We start from the raw sequence: 16,827 nt of genomic DNA on the forward strand, positions 1-16,827 counted from the left end.
CACATTCCTTTTTGAAGTACTCATATTCGCAACTTTACATAGCAAATTTTAACTTTTGAGGTGAGATAAGCCCTTCGTCCTGGTTTAACCGCTTTTGTTTTTGATGCACGAAGTTCTAGGTTCGATTCCTCCTGGGAATGCAAACGTACTACAGTTGTTCAGTGACGTGACTAAGTGATTAGCGTGATGGAGTGGAAGACCGGGTTCGATTTCCGATGGGAGGTCATGTAGTTCAGATTCCACGTTAATCATTAGGTCGACGTCTCAGATATCCTCGCTGCTGAAAGGGACGTTAAAATCAAATCAAATCAAAAGTGGCTCAGAGATTCCCTTCAAACTGCAAGTCTTGTCTTGCATACGTACCATCGCTGAAAACAAAGGGCATTGACACAATTCAACCAAACTGACATCCAAGAACAGTTCTAATAATCATTAAATGATACCTTTAGAATACATTACCTATACGCATAGGCGCCGACTTTTTTTTTCAATAGGTGCTCACGCTGTGATATTCACAATTAAATCACGAAGTCTCTTGTATTCTAATTTTTAACAGACTCGATAGAACAGTCTTCCCAAACTGGGGGCATGGTGCTGAAATAATATTATATAACTGCGAAATTATTTTTAAACTGCAAAGCCGTCGGGACTTTATTATTATTATTATTATTATTATTATTATTATTATTATTATTATTATTATTATTATTATTATTATTATTATTATTATTATTATTATTATTATTTATATCCTTATTTCCACGCTTACATCAACTTTATAAAGAACAAAACTCAAAATTAAACACTGAGATTTTATTTTTCTACTTCAAATGTGTTTGGCCCAAGGAAAGTGACAGTAAAGTTTAAAAATAACAATGCATACTTAAAGATCAGGAAGTGCGAACGTGAAATAAAAGCAAGGATAGGAATGGTGAAAGAAGCCTCTAGAAGGAAGAAAAATCTATTTTGTGACACCTTGAATACAGAGTTAAGAAGTGCTTCGTGTGAAGTATTGTACAGAAAGGGGCAGAAATGTGGACATTACACAAAAATGATGAAAAGATTGAAAGTTTTCGAAATGTCGGTGTGGAGAAGAATGGAGAGAATTCGCTCGATCGAGCGGAAAACGAATGAGAGGGTGTTAGAAATGTGGGAGGAGAAACGAACAATTTTAGATATTATTAAGAAGAGGTAGAGAAATTGGTTGGGACATTGGATAAAAAGAAACTGTATCGTGAGGGACGTGCTAGAGGGCGTTGTGGCAGGAAAGAGAGGGAGGAACAAAGGAGATTACAATTAATGAACGATATCAAAACTGAAAGATCGTACGTGAACACGAAGAGGTTAGCAGAAGACCGTAGAGCATGGAAGCTTATTAGCTACAACAATTGGCCTGTGAATAATGGCAGAATACCCATGATGATGATGATGAATGATAAGTATGTAAAATATTAACGTAAAGTGCTAATAGTGTACAGAACTTTAAAAAAAAAAAGCCTTTTCAATTGATTATATCACCGTTTAAGACTGCATCATGAAATTAAATAGATTATATTCATTGGTAAAATTCACATCATATGACGTAAATTTTCTTCACGGCATGGAAGTGTAATTTTCAAATTAATTTCAACGCCCAACAAAAATCCAATGGGTATTTAAGACCCATTAAAAATAACCAGTGTTCGCTCGAGCCCCGACAACCCATGCAGTCGGCGCCTGTGTCTATATGTTGACTAACCCTTACACTACATAGGTATCTTTGTAACGCTGACTACCAAGAAGAAGGGAGGGAAGGGTCATTTTGTACCCGCATGTTAAGACTAAATATATATCGCAAATGAAACAAATTAGAAATTCTCGCAAAGATCTACAGTGACTGAAGTGAAACTGAAGTGAACAGTACATGGAATAAGACTAATATTTTTTTTATTATTATTGTAATTTAGGAATGAGTTTTCTAAATGTCAGTTACTTCTAAGATTAACAGGGGGTACTTTGTGTCGACCAACTGAAAATAATAAATTTATGAGACACAGTAATACAGTAACTGAATTAAACAGCAGGGCTACCCAAGATAAGACAAACTGCCAAATTCAGAAAAAGCGGGATGCATGTATTTATTATACTGTCTCTAGGAGCGACACTTCTACCGGTAAATGTCAGTCACATCTCCTACCAACGGGGGATGGGTACTTTGTGCCCACTAACTTATAATGCAAATTTATGAAACAGATAGGAGAGAAGAGAACACTTCTATCCAGCATCCTTCGTAGGAAGGCCAATTGGATTGGACACATTTTGCGAAGAAAGTGTCTCCTTCACACCGCCATAGAAGAAAAGATGGAAGAGAAGCAAGGAATAGGAAGAAGAAGAACACGGCTAATCAATGATTTGAAAAATAGGAGAAAGTATTGGGAGTTGAAAAAGAAAGCTGAAAATAGAAAAGCGTCGAAGAAATATTTCCAGACCCAAATCTACAATTTAAAAAAAAAAAAACTCACTAGTCCCAGGACCTGCCGAAAGGCAGAATACTTAATAATAATAATAATAATAATAATAATAATAATAATAATAATAATAATAATAATAATAATAATAATAATAATAATGATAATAATAATAATAATAATAATTTATTTATTTATTTATTATAAGAAATTACGACCACAGCCGAAGCCATAATGGTCATATATACAATTATATACAATAGAATATTACAGGAAAAAAATACAACAAAACAAAAGAAATTAAAATACATGAAATCATGACAATCAAGAAAAGCAAAGGGAAGAACATTAACACAAGTTTAATTCAAACTAAATTACAAAATAAAATTACAAACATATCCTCATTTCAATAAACATTCAATCAAGTAAGATGTATTACTAAAAATTTACATAAATAGATTATGAAATAAACAAATTAAAAAAAATTTAAAACACATGAACAAATATACACCATATGGGTAAAAAAAAGAAAATTCAATAGACAATATACAAAAAAGGGTTAAATTAGGTATTTTAATTAAATATAACAATCCAAAAACTGTTTTCTAAGCGCCAAAAAATTCGAATCAAAAAAATCAATTTTGAGTGACTTTTTGTTTATGTTGTCAACACAAATAAATAATGGCGAACCAACTAAATTGCTATTACACAATATAGGACGGTAAAGTCTAGATTTATACAAGGGAACTTTAATAAACAAATATTCAATTAAGTTCAGTTTCGCATGTATTATATCATGAATAAATTTAATTTGCCTTAAATTACGACGAACTTCGAGAGCAAGTAAATCCAATCTAGCGAGAATCACCCTATTGGGCAGATCATATAGTTTAAATTTATATTTTAACCAGGCCAGGAAGGAAATCTGGACTGACTCCAAAACTTGAGTAATACTAATGAGGTTACGGTTCCAAATCAAGCTAGCAAATTCCAAGTGGGAACGTACATATGCACAATATAAAATTTTGCAAGTTGTAATATCCTTAAAATCTCTAGCAGCCCATTTGATGAGTCCCAGATTCCTTCTAGCCTTGGAAACCATGGTTGAAACATGATGGTCAAAAAGTAATTTAGAATCAATCATAACACCTACATCTTTGTTAACTGAAACAGGTTGTATTCTATACTGATTTATTGAATAAGAAAAATACGATATATTCGTTTTCCTGGAGAACGCTATACTTTTTGTTTTATTCTTGTTTAATGGAAGTAAATTTTGTACAGACCATTGGTAAACTGAGGTAATATCAGCTTGTAATTTAAGGTGATCCTGATTACAAGTTATTTCAGAAAATATCTTGAGATCATCAGCGTACAGTAAAAAAGGACATTTCAAATAATTACCAATATCATTCACATATATTAAAAATAATAATGGACCCAAATTGGATCCTTGAGGAACACCCGAAGAAATCTTGAAAACAGATGACTTAGAACCCGTATATCTAACTACGAATTTACGATCAAACAAGTAAGAAGCGAACCAGTGAATCAAGGATTTGGAGATTTCAAAGAAATGAAGTTTATTAAGAAGCTTATGATGGGATATTTTATCGAAGGCTTTAGCAAAATCAAAATAAATAGTATCAACTTGACCACGTTTATATACAACAGGAGAAACCAAGGTCAGAAATTTATTCAAATTTAGTTCAGTTGATTTACCCTTTAAAAAGCCATACTGTTCAGGTATAATAGAATGTTCAACAGAACTATAAAGATAATTGTAAATAAGCTGATCAAAAATTTTTGGTATTACATCAAGAATAGAAATAGGTCTATAATCAGTTACAGACCTACCATCAGTTTTTGGAATTGGAGTAACAACAACAGTCTTCCATACACTAGGATAGAAACAAGATGCTAAACTCCAATTAAACAATGATGTCAAAATTGGTGCAATTATATCAGATATATCTTTTATTATAAAAATCGGAATTAGATCAAGACCTACAGAAGCTTTAGCATTTAAAGATTTAATAACATCTATTATCTGTTTAGTAGAAAAAAATATTTGATCACTACAAAATTGACTAGCCATAAAAGTATCATTATTATCATCTTTATGATAAACAGCTGCAAAATGTTTAGCCATGGCTTCAGATATCAATTGAGGGTCGGAAAGAAATTCGTCATCGACTAATATTGCCTTATGTCCATCTTTACCATTTATTTTATTACTTGTATACTTCCAAAATCTTTTGGGATTATTTTTTAAACTATTCTCAATCTTATTATAATATTTAGTTTTATCAATAATAAGTTGCTTCTTAAAATCAGAACGAAGTTTAGAGAAAATATTATAATCTTGAAGAGATTGGGTTCTTTTATACTTTTTATGAGCATTATTCTTTTTTTTAAGCAAATAAATTAAATTACGAGAATACCATCTCGGATACTTAGAAATTGATTTGGGTACTAGAGGAACATTGTTTCTGATTGCATTCAATATAACATCATTAATATTTTGAGCAACAAGATCAATATCTGTATTCAACAAAATATTGGCCCAGGGGAACCCTTCAATTTCTTTATATAAAGAAAGATAATCACCCTTTTGATATAACAAAAAGCTATCTCTAGGTATCTCACGTATAAGAGATAATAATTTAACAGTAATCTCAATCGGATCATGATACTGATCGGGCGGAACCAGAGATACTACTGAATTATTAGATTGAACATAAGTGTTGTACAAAATTAAATCAAGACCAGATGTTCCTGAAACAACGTTCAAATTCATATCATCTAAAAAATTAAATAGGATTTTCGCCTTGGTTTTAGAATAATAGTTTATATCGTTTGATAGATTTCTATTCGTCCAGTCCACTTTAGATATATTAAAGTCACCAATAATCACTACTTCATAGTTCAAAAAGTTCACTTTGGAAACAATATAATTAAGATAATTCGTAAAACTTGTGACAGGATAAGTTGGATGAAAATAACAGCATGCAACTAATAATTTTTTCCCATTGGACGTGTCAATCTCAATCCAAACACACTCAATTTCAGATTCCAAATCAAATCTCCTTTGACAATTTATATTTGTTTTAACAGCTAGCAAAACACCACCACCTCTACTACACTGATCGATAGTATAATTCCTATCAGAGCGAAAACATTTGTAAGTTTCAGGGAAATAATCATCAGTATGTTGTTTATAATTAAACCATGACTCAGTTACAGCAATAATATCAAAAGAACAATCAGCAACAGAAGAAAAAAATATATTACTTTTAGTTCTAAGCCCTCGAACATTTTGATACAAAATATGGACTTCCATATTGAACTAGTTATTGTTATTAACATTATTAATTGGATTTTCAGAATTAGTTGTTAAAAGTTTGCCATAAAATGGACCAATTAATATGCCACTGGGCCAAATCATGGGATCATTAATAATCCCAAAGTCAGATTCAAACACTTCAACATGAAAAGAAGCATAAGTATCGTACTTAGTTTTTAATCTAGTACATTTGACATAGGTTACATTTCTATCACTCACAATAGACTCAACATCACTTTCTTTTACTGATGGATCAAATCTAGTAACAAATAATGCCCTTTTTCTACTTTTAGCAACCAAATCAATTTTATCAGTACTACTACCAGAAGTCAACTTACGTTGATTTTTATGTAAGCCAATACTCAAATTCCCTCTATTATCTGTCTCTCTTGGTCTTTTATTCTCTAATCTCCTTTTATTACGTGAAATAACTTGAACCCATTGATCTTTGTTCGCATCAAACTCAACTTCTTCCTGATTAGAATCTACAAATTGTATATTCTCATTTCTAGTTAATTCAGGAAAATGATCAGGATCGCTTATATCTACAACCTTAGGATTCTTTCGAGAAGGTTCAACTGATACCTTCCTCAAACAATTACAGGATTTGTTCACAAGTAATTCGTTAAGTTTTTCATTTTGAGACCTTAATTGCACTATTTCCTCTTTCAAACTTTCAAATTCCCTTTAAAATATTTTCTTCAAGTCATTCAGTTTGTTTTCAAAAATTTTCACCAAAGAATCTTCCAAATTTGACTTTTTATCAGTACCACTACCAGAAGTCAACTTACGTTGATTTTTATGTAAGCCAATACTCAAATTCCCTCTATTATCTGTCTCTCTTGGTCTTTTATTCTCTAATCTCCTTTTATTACGTGAAATAACTTGAACCCATTGATCTTTGTTCGCATCAAACTCAACTTCTTCCTGATTAGAATCTACAAATTGTATATTCTCATTTCTAGTTAATTCAGGAAAATGATCAGGATCGCTTATATCTACAACCTTAGGATTCTTTCGAGAAGGTTCAACTGATACCTTCCTCAAACAATTACAGGATTTGTTCACAAGTAATTCGTTAAGTTTTTCATTTTGAGACCTTAATTGCACTATTTCCTCTTTCAAACTTTCAAATTCCCTTTAAAATATTTTCTTCAAGTCATTCAGTTTGTTTTCAAAAATTTTCACCAAAGAATCTTCCAAATTTGACTTTACAGAATCTCCAAAATTACCCTCATTATGAGATATTTCAGATACACTTTCGCCCTGTATACAATTATTACACAAAAATTCAGACAGCTGAATGGAACTACTGTCCATTTTCGAATATGATTCAACACATGCAAAATGGCACTTTATTAAACAAGTGTTACATTTAATGGACTTTTGTCTACCATAAATGGGCTGACTACAAAAAGGACAATTCTCGCCAGTAGGAGCCATAATATATTGTCTATTGAATAGATTAAATAGTTACAAACAAATATACAAGACAATTCTACACATTCCTGGCCCAAATGTGAGAACTAAAATTAAACAAATTAAACAAAAACAAAATTGCACAACGTTACACAATATTCACAAAAAATCGCTTCTCAACCTGCATTAGGATCTAAAAAGAAGACCACACGACCCAGCCTACCAAGTGAGGTAAATATAGAGAAAAGATAGTAGTTCCCTTTTAGTCACTGGGAGCCCTTCTGCGACACACTTCCCACCATAAAGGTTGGAAGGCCGACTTACTGCCCGCAGTGTTACCAGCCCAACCACGAGGAGGCAGGGACAGTCACTCATAGATGGAAATTGGCCAGAAAGAAAAGGAAAACCTTAAAGAAAATGAGTGACCACGGGGCCAAAGGCCGAGAAGCGATGATAATAATAATAATAATAATAATAATAATAATAATAATAATAATAATAATAATAATAATAATAATAATAATAATAATAATAATAATAATAATAATAATAACATTCAATTTGCACCACCGCAAGGCATGCGCTTTAGCTAAATATGTTGAGCAATAAAATATTTTTTTTACAGTTTTAAAGAAACGATTAAAAGAGTAATTACCAAAAAAAAAAAAACATACTGTGGTGGACACAAAGTAAGTGGCAGTGCGAGGGTCAATTACATGCACCATATTATGATCATTTAATTTGTCTATGGGTAAAAATATAACAGAGATTGTACGTACATCGCACCAAGATGTTATTCACTTATATTTGAAGTTCTCGTGTAAGTCGTGTGTTACTCTTTGCCTTATCACACACTTTAATACTTACTTAACAAGCAATAAAAAGTCATAAAAAGATAAGCTAATGCCGGTGTGGAACAAATTAAAACGTAAGAAAACCACAAAATATTTTACAATCCAAATTCCTTTGCTCTCTTTTTAGTACTTTTAGTACGGTATGCTGGTAAAGTATTTATTATCATATCCTGCATGGTTCAGTGATAACCAACTGTTTATTTTCTGACTGTATGTCTATTTGGTAAGGAATATCCACTTTAATGCAATTTTGTTCTAAACATACAGTAGATTTCTATAGATTTTATCAATAAAATAGTAGTAAATCAGTGAAATACGCGAAATTTTACTTATATCAAGGGGTTTTGCCCCTCTCCAAGCAAAATCTGAAATGACGCTACTGAAGAAGTTGTTTCCTGCAATCAGTTAAGTGTCTCGTGAACATGTTCCATCTTACTCTAACATCTCTACTTACCTGAAAGTGATACAAATCTCTTACCACTTCCGGTTTCAATATAAATGCGAAAATATCGTGTTATACAAACCAAATTGCTTCACATAGTGTGCACGTGACACTGCTTCTTGTGCAAACTCTGTCTTAGTTTCAGTGATGCTAACCTGTGGGGAAAATCCCACATCGTGGGAGTTTTTGATATTATTTTCTCAGAAAGGGATAATAAAGAGCATATATGGGATTTTTCGAGAAGATCGAAATTTACAGCTTATTCATTTGGATATTGTAAAAAGTGACTAACACAGAGAAATTTAATTTCTAATATTATAGCATACTTTTAATTAGTATAACGTGGGAAATTCACACGTAAAATGGGATCTTTTTGCCTCTCGACATGGGATTTCATTTGTTTCAGGTTGGCATCACTGCTTAGTTTATAGTTTGCACACACTCTTATCCTCAACGACAATATAATATTTAATCCATTGAACCATACTGCTTTCTACCAGGTACAGATGGTGCTTTAAGTTGCATGGTTGTGCAATTGCACGTTTCTAAAAACACCAAAATAATGTTTTTAAGTATTAAAGTAGTGTTTCAGTAAAAATAAACTTTTGTTCTTCAGCGCAAAATAGTATTGATGCAACTCTTTAAACAATAATTTTAAAAAACTGGAAGAAAAACATATGTTTACATTTCCAGTTGCCACAAACGTTGCAACGGTCCCAGTAACATTGAGCATATGGCGGGGATCTTCTATTCTTTAACATAGAAAAGTGTATTTATACCTGCAGTGCTCCTACATTCTCGTCTCGTAGTTGTAGCCACTTCGGCAACCGCTACTTACGTTAGTTTCTGTCATAGTTACAACTACTTTCTCCACTTGGCAATGCTTGATTCAATTGCTATGCTGAATGAGTCGTGGATAGTACTTGAAAGAAGAGGCTAATTCACAAAACATAATCTCGCAAAAGATAAATACAAGTCTGGTGGTAGTATAGTTTCTTCCAGGCATAACTTCGGAGGAATTTGCTTCTCCTGTCCGGAGCTAAGAAAAAATTAAATTGCTATTGGGAAAATAGTGTCCCAGTGCAACTCACTCACATTTTGACCACCCCGGACATTTTTAGGCGGGTTCGTCATGGCCTGGTAGCGCGCAGACTCTTGTTCTTTCCTAGTTGCGAGAGGTTACATTATGTATTATAAAGGTTTTGTAGAATAGTCCTAAGTATCCGTTATGGGTAAAACAGAGGAATTATCAAGAGATATATATTTATCTCTTGTGCAACAACATCGGTATAGAAATTTTGTATATAAAGAACGTATAAGCGTACATTCATAGTGAGTGGTCATTTGGCTGGAAAAAAGGAATATAAAGGCTATTAAATCAATATTAGTACATATACTTAAATCATTAAATACAAAAATAGAGCTTGAAGGGATTTTCTATTCATATAACTAACTAATTAACTCTATGACCTATGGATAACGGAGATTCAATATCACGCTCAAAAAAGCTCTCCACTGACTCCCTGTCAGCCAACTGGATCCAATTTCTACTTTGTATTCCCATTTCTGCAAGATCCATCTTAATTTTCTTGATCATATTTTATGAATATTACTTGGATAACACTGAAGAGTACCGAACGAGCGAACAATCGTGCGTACTCACACACTTTTGATATTGCAACCTCTGTTTTTGCACACCACTTATTGCTACTGTTTTATGCGCTAATTTGTTAACATGAAATGTTTAAGGACTAAACACAATCACAAACTTGGAACGTATTTGTGGAAGACTGTAATGTTAAGCAAATAGCCCATATTTACATCATAAGATGGCAGTGAAAACACATTTTTAATATTTTTCATGTAGCTGCCAAATAAAACTACTTGCCTTGGAATTCGAAAGATCAATTTTTGAATTAAAAAGCCAACGCAATTAGAGGAAAGGAAAATCAGGCATAAACTATTTAAAGAGTTTATAAGTGATGTGATTTCATTCAAAACTGCATTAAAAGTTTTTTTATGTTTTGTTTAGAAGATACTTTTCTGTGATACCTTCAGATATAGAATAGTGGATTACAAATTTACTCTTCTAGCTGCCTTTGAAGATCTAATTAATTTTCGTCAAATTGGAACTAAAACATATCACTTAAAATACTGTACATCATAGACAGAACCGGATTTGTCACTAGGTTGGGCCTCGGTGAGCAGGCCCGTATCCACAGGGGGGCTATGGGGCCGAACCCCCCCTAAATTTCCATTGGCCTCCCCTAAAATTTTTACGGTAGGCTTGCAAATGAACTATAATATGGTTGGGTCGGGGCCCCCCTACCTTCTACCGCCCTCCCTACATTTTTAGGTTGGCTACGGGCCTGTAGGAGAGCAATGTTCTTAGGGCTGCACACTAGACGAATATTAATTAAGCAATGGGAAATAATTGCAAAATAATAATAAACAATTTTTTGTTATTGCGTCATAATACCCTTTTCTTATATTTCATTTATTTTTATGATTGGAGTTACAGTGGCTCAGTGGTAGAGTGCTTACCTCTGTACGTGGGGTCTCTGGTTCGATTCCTGTTCAAGTAAGGTTGTGCTGGACAACATTGTATCCGTAGGTGCTCCAGTTTCTTGCCACTCTCTCATTCCTGGATGTTAATCTGAAATATTTCATTTCATTTATTTTTTTTTTTATGATTTTATTGTGAATAACAAAAGAGTCAAAATAATCATTTTGTATTAGAACAGGAACAAATTTTAACAATCAAAACATTATCGTATTCGCTTTAGTGATAGTTTTGTTGTTTGAATATTCACACTATTACAGACAAAAATTTAAAGTTAATTTCTTTCATGTCAAGGATCTTATATGAGGGTCACTACGAAAGTTTTGAGATGTGAAATAACTTACATACTTAAAATAAATTTAACACTTACATTTTCTCAAAGTATTCACCATTACACTGTACACACTTTTGCATCCTCGAAAACCACTTTTGGAAGCAGTGTCAGTCTTTTTCTTCAAGTGTTGAATGTTCATTTTCGTAAGAAACTACAGCTTTTTCAGGGCTGCAAAATCTCTTCCCACGCATGTGGTCTTTGATCCTAGGGAACAGAAAAAAATCACACGGGGCCAGGTCAGGGCTATACGGCGGATGAGTCATAAGTTTGACCTCCGTAGATTCTAAAAACTGAATTGTGATGTTGGTCGTGTGTGCGGACGCATTGTCATGATGAAGCAGGATCCCACGCAACCCAGTTCTTGGACGCCATTCCTGAAGCTTCTGGAACACTTTTGTTAGCCAAACAGTGGTGCACCACAGCAGTAATAGTCCTTTGTTCTTCAAGTGCAAACAGTTGCAACATGGCCAGATTTGGAGAAGAAAGTTGCGACCATCTTCTTCTCCACACTTCGCGGTCGCTTCACTTTCGTGGGTGGATTTTCGTCTGAAAAGATCCAAACTATAGACTGGCGTTTATTTTCAGGGTCAAATTGATAGATCCAAGTCTCATCACCAATAACAATGTCAGAGACGCTTCGAGAATTGCCTCCATCAAATTTTGCAAGCATTTCTTCACACCATTCCATACGCATGCGCTTCTGCTGTTCAGTCAAAGTGTGAGGCACTCAACGAGATGAAACCTTCCTGAGCCGAAGATGATCATGAAGAATTTTTGTTACTGTTGGCGGTCCAATATTCACTATAGATTCAATGTCCTTGAAAGTTGTTCGAGGATTTTCTCGAATCATTTGTTCCACAGCGGTAATGTTTTCACCTGACACAGCTGTTGCCGGACGTCCAGCTCTCTCTTCATCTTTAAGGATGTCCGGCCTCTTCTGAATTCACCAAACCACCGAAAAATTGTAGCACGGAAGTGGAACAAGGTCCCCAAATGCCCTCTGCAAACGGTCAAGGCTTTGTGTCTCGTTCAAACCACTTTTAAAGTCATAAAGGATCATTGCCCGAAAATGTTCTCTTTCGAGATCCATTCTACACAGCCGAATACTGCTCACATCAACAAACAAGTGAAGACGATACGGCCACGCCGATAAGCGAGGCGAGTTGAAAGTTGCTTCGCTTCTTCGTTCTGGATACCACTACCGAACGCAATTGTGGAATTCAAGTACTATGCCACAATATTGTGTATCTCAAAACTTTCGTAGTGACCCTCGTAAAATAGAGGATCTGCCCATATGTACCTTCATGCTATTAAATTAATGAAGCCACAAAAACAAACGAGCATCGGCACGTCTGATTGGTTACTCTCGTTTGCGCCATCGTCTGATTGGCTACTTTCGTTTCCGCCATGATTGTTGGCTCAAAACATTGCGATCCTATTGGGCGGAGTGGGCAGAGTAGGGGTGGTGAAACTGTGACGTATGGCTTCAAGATTTTGTTGTAAGGGCAGATCCTCTATTTTTTAAGACCCTTGTTTCATGTTTTGCGCTTGAGCATATTGTAAGGGTGCACCGACATTGCGCAAATTTTCCCACGCTTATCTGTTGACACAGATAAAGCCTTAATGAGCAGGCAACAAAATTGGAAATTGCGAAAAAAATCTTGTGCAACGTTGCCATCATTACCATAAGTATATCGACTAATAAAAACAGTCACCAAAATGCAAGTCGTTTTAACAAAAAAAAAAAAAAAATACAAAGTAATGGATAACAATAGCATTTTCAGTCATCTATATTATATGTGTGCAATGGCGTCGTTAGAGAGGGTGACTGGGGAATGTGTCCCAGTCATTCATTTTCCGTATCATATCTAACTGTAAGATTAAAACTGTAAGAATATAGTTATTGAAAGCAAATAGTTTTGAAATACTGTAAGGAAAACAAACATATATAAAATAAACAATATATATAAATATTTCTAGAAGTTCTCTTGAAATATCGTGAACAGACGTTAGACCAATCAGAAATAAAGATTTGTCTATATCTTCCAGTTTTGGCCAATCAGAAACAAGCACTTGTATACATATTTCAGGTGTGTCTACCACATATCTTAATAACTATCCTTTCACCTTTCTATAAATGATACTTAGATGTATTAGAGATAAATAGGGCCCCATGCAGTTAGAATTCTAAAGCAGCATGTCGAATGTTGTGTCTCGCCGCGGTTTTCAACGAACTTAAAGAGTTCTGGTTTGGCCAATGGCCACCAATTAATATTGCTACCAAAGTGTTTACCATCCTCTTAGGTATTGATTAAGACCAATATCGTCTCTCTATGAATTACCGTTCCCATGATATTGGCCAAAAATGGCCGATTTCCAGAGATTTAAGGAGCATTATTTGAGGAACCGTAAGTCATAGAGAGGTCATATTGGTGTTGGTCAATATCTAAAAGGGTGGTAAATATTTTGGTAGCAAATAGTAACCGGTGGCCACTGTGCAACTGGCCATCAATTAATATCAGTACGAAAATGTTTAATGTTCTATTAGGGATTAACACTGATATCATCTCTCTATGACTTACCGTTCCCGTGATACTGACTAAAAAAGTTCGAATTTCTAGATATTTAAGCAGTCATATCTCGAGAACTATAAGTCATAAAGAGATGATATTTTGTTAATTTTTGCGAGAAAGAGAAGAGGGTGCGGATAAAAAGATTTACCTTTACATCTAGGAACAATTACAGCTATCCTTCCCGCTAGATCTCTCCATTCTTTTAAAGTTCGTTCTGGCAATGCTCTTAGAGCATTCTCAACTGTTTTATCCTGAAGATATTTACCGGACAGTGTACATTAGAAAGGTTTTGGACCTGAAATTGGTTTGTGCCTTTACTCAGTATCAGATGCCTTTACTCAACTAATATCAATGACGCCGGATGATACAGGGCATAAATTTTCCGATTACGTCCTAGAAAACTACATAGAAGACGGTTGCAAGTAAGTAGCTTCCTTTTGAATTTCATCTATAGTAGCACATGCTTCAATAACTCTTAATACTGCAAAAACTGTTGTCCTAGTTTGAACACAACATTAATGGTTGTGCTGATATGGTATTTTCTCTCAATGCAACTTAATTATAGTGAAATTTTCTTCTGTCTTCATGTAAGACGTAGATTAAAATGCAGGTTTTGATAGTTGTAAACAAATTACGGACCAAGACTATAAATATTTCTTGAATCTAGTGTTATAAATGTTTTAGTGTTTTATATAAATTGTCAATAATTGTGTGCATGAACTAAGGATCTTTTTATTTTATTAATTTTAGGTATCCACCTGTCATGTGGGCGTCTATACCATCCACGATGCGTCGGACGACAAATGGACCAGAAGCTTTTCACAGACATTATAATAGTCAATTTTACTTCCCTGCTCCTGATATTCATACGGTGATTTCTGCTTTGTTAGAGATCCAAACGGAAACTGCCATGAAAATAACGTCCATATTAAAAGGAATTTCAAAGGCCCAAAGACCAGCAGAAGTCAAAAGGAGCGAGTTTGTCATGAGGAAGTATGCTGAGTTCAGGAATTCGCAGAGAAACTATGAGAAGGCACGTATGACATTTTTAAAAGCTGTAGGATTTAAATTTCAAGCATTCAAACTGTAAAATGAAATTTTCTGTAAATAAGTATGTTGCTTTGTAAATATTAGAATGCAATAAAATATATCTCATAAAGGAATAGCTTTATACATTTCATTTCGATGCAAAATTTCACACAATTCCTTAAATCCTGTTGTTGGCAACGTCGCGGCGGAAATTTGCGCAATTTCAGCACTTTCTGCTCCTCGTTAATAAGACATAAATTACTTAGATTATCAACGATCTAATCTTTAGAAAAATTTGCGCAATGTCGTTGCACCGTATTGTAAACATAAAACAAATCTTTATCTAACTTTATTTAAAAAAAACAGAAAAAGAAAAAGAAAGAAAGGAACGTAAGCGTAAATTTGTAACAATTCAAATCTTCCTTCACAGTAGATTCAAATGCATAATTCATTAAAAATTTATATAACACGTTGAAATAAAGGTATGCACAAATATCTCTAATTGTTTTTTATTGGGTTAAACTTCTGTACGTCATTGCCAGGGGTGGAAACACATTTCGGCCTAGGTTAAATCCGGCCCTGATCGAAATTTCTAGGTATACAAACCCACGTTTATGCCCTAAAGAAGAATGATTGATAAAAGACAATGCATATCAACTGATGGGATATTCATTTTCTAATTTTCGGATTTCAATAGAACTTCTCATAGTTTCAGAGTTTATTATTATTATTATTATTATTATTATTAGAGATATTTACAAAATTTAGCTTGAAGTTCGCCATAGTTCAAACAATGATGCTAACCCGTGATAATAATTTGATTTTGTTAGATTTTTTGACTAATTTTTCAGGAAGAGATAAAGGGATTTTTTTTCTAAAATTACATACTTTTCATTCTTTCGGATTGAGAAATAGGTATAATCAATAATTAATAAATGTGAAATGAATATTAATTGTCAAATTCTGGCTAAAGGTAGCTGATTATCTGGAAAGTGCATGTGTTTTTTGTAGAGCAATTTAAAAAAGAGATTCACAAAAAGTAAGAACAAAGGAGTACATATTATACTGCATTTCTGACAACAAACTATATTTGTTGTTTTCGATTAAGAACACTTATTCATAAACTATTTTACTAAGAATCGTTGCACAAATTTGAAAAAGTGAGTAATATGCTGTTCTTCATTATTTTTCATATTCCATGTTTTTTTATACAGGGTGTTTCAAAAAAAATGGAATGAAATCTTTAAGTTTAACGTCCCACAGTTATGCCAGTTAGGCTAAAGGAGATGGTGCTAATGAGAAATGAGTGAAATGGTGGAATGAAGAAAGTGGGAAGAAACGGGAGAACAGATATCAGAACAAACACGGTAAGATATATCGAGAAGCGACATTTTGCAATTGATTCAGTATCTGAAGAATAGGTTTCATCTCCCCCATTAAACCTTTGTTCAAACTGGAGGTGGCTCAATCACCTAATGTTGTTTGCCTAATGTTTATATGGGTATTACAAAACAAATTACATGTTAATAAAACATAGTATCCTAATGATTAGGAGCATTATTTTGAGTTTAATGTAGAAATATTTAGATAAGCTTAGAATTATAGTCTTAAGGTTGGTGTAAAGGGACAAATTTTGCCAATAGATGTCACTACAGTCTTCGTATCTCTCTCATGTATTTTTTACCTTTCACGAAAATTTACAATTTCTTTTACAAATTTCGATCTAGAGGCTTCAAACTTTTGGAGAAGGGACTTCATAACCTATCAAAGGCAACAATCGGTGCCGATTTCTTATTTAGAATTTTCTTCATTGTTGAAAG

Source organism: Thermobia domestica, chromosome 12 (genome assembly GCF_964235325.1).
Source record: "Thermobia domestica chromosome 12, izTheDome1.hap1.1, whole genome shotgun sequence".
NCBI classification, from domain to species: Eukaryota; Metazoa; Arthropoda; class Insecta; order Zygentoma; family Lepismatidae; genus Thermobia; species Thermobia domestica.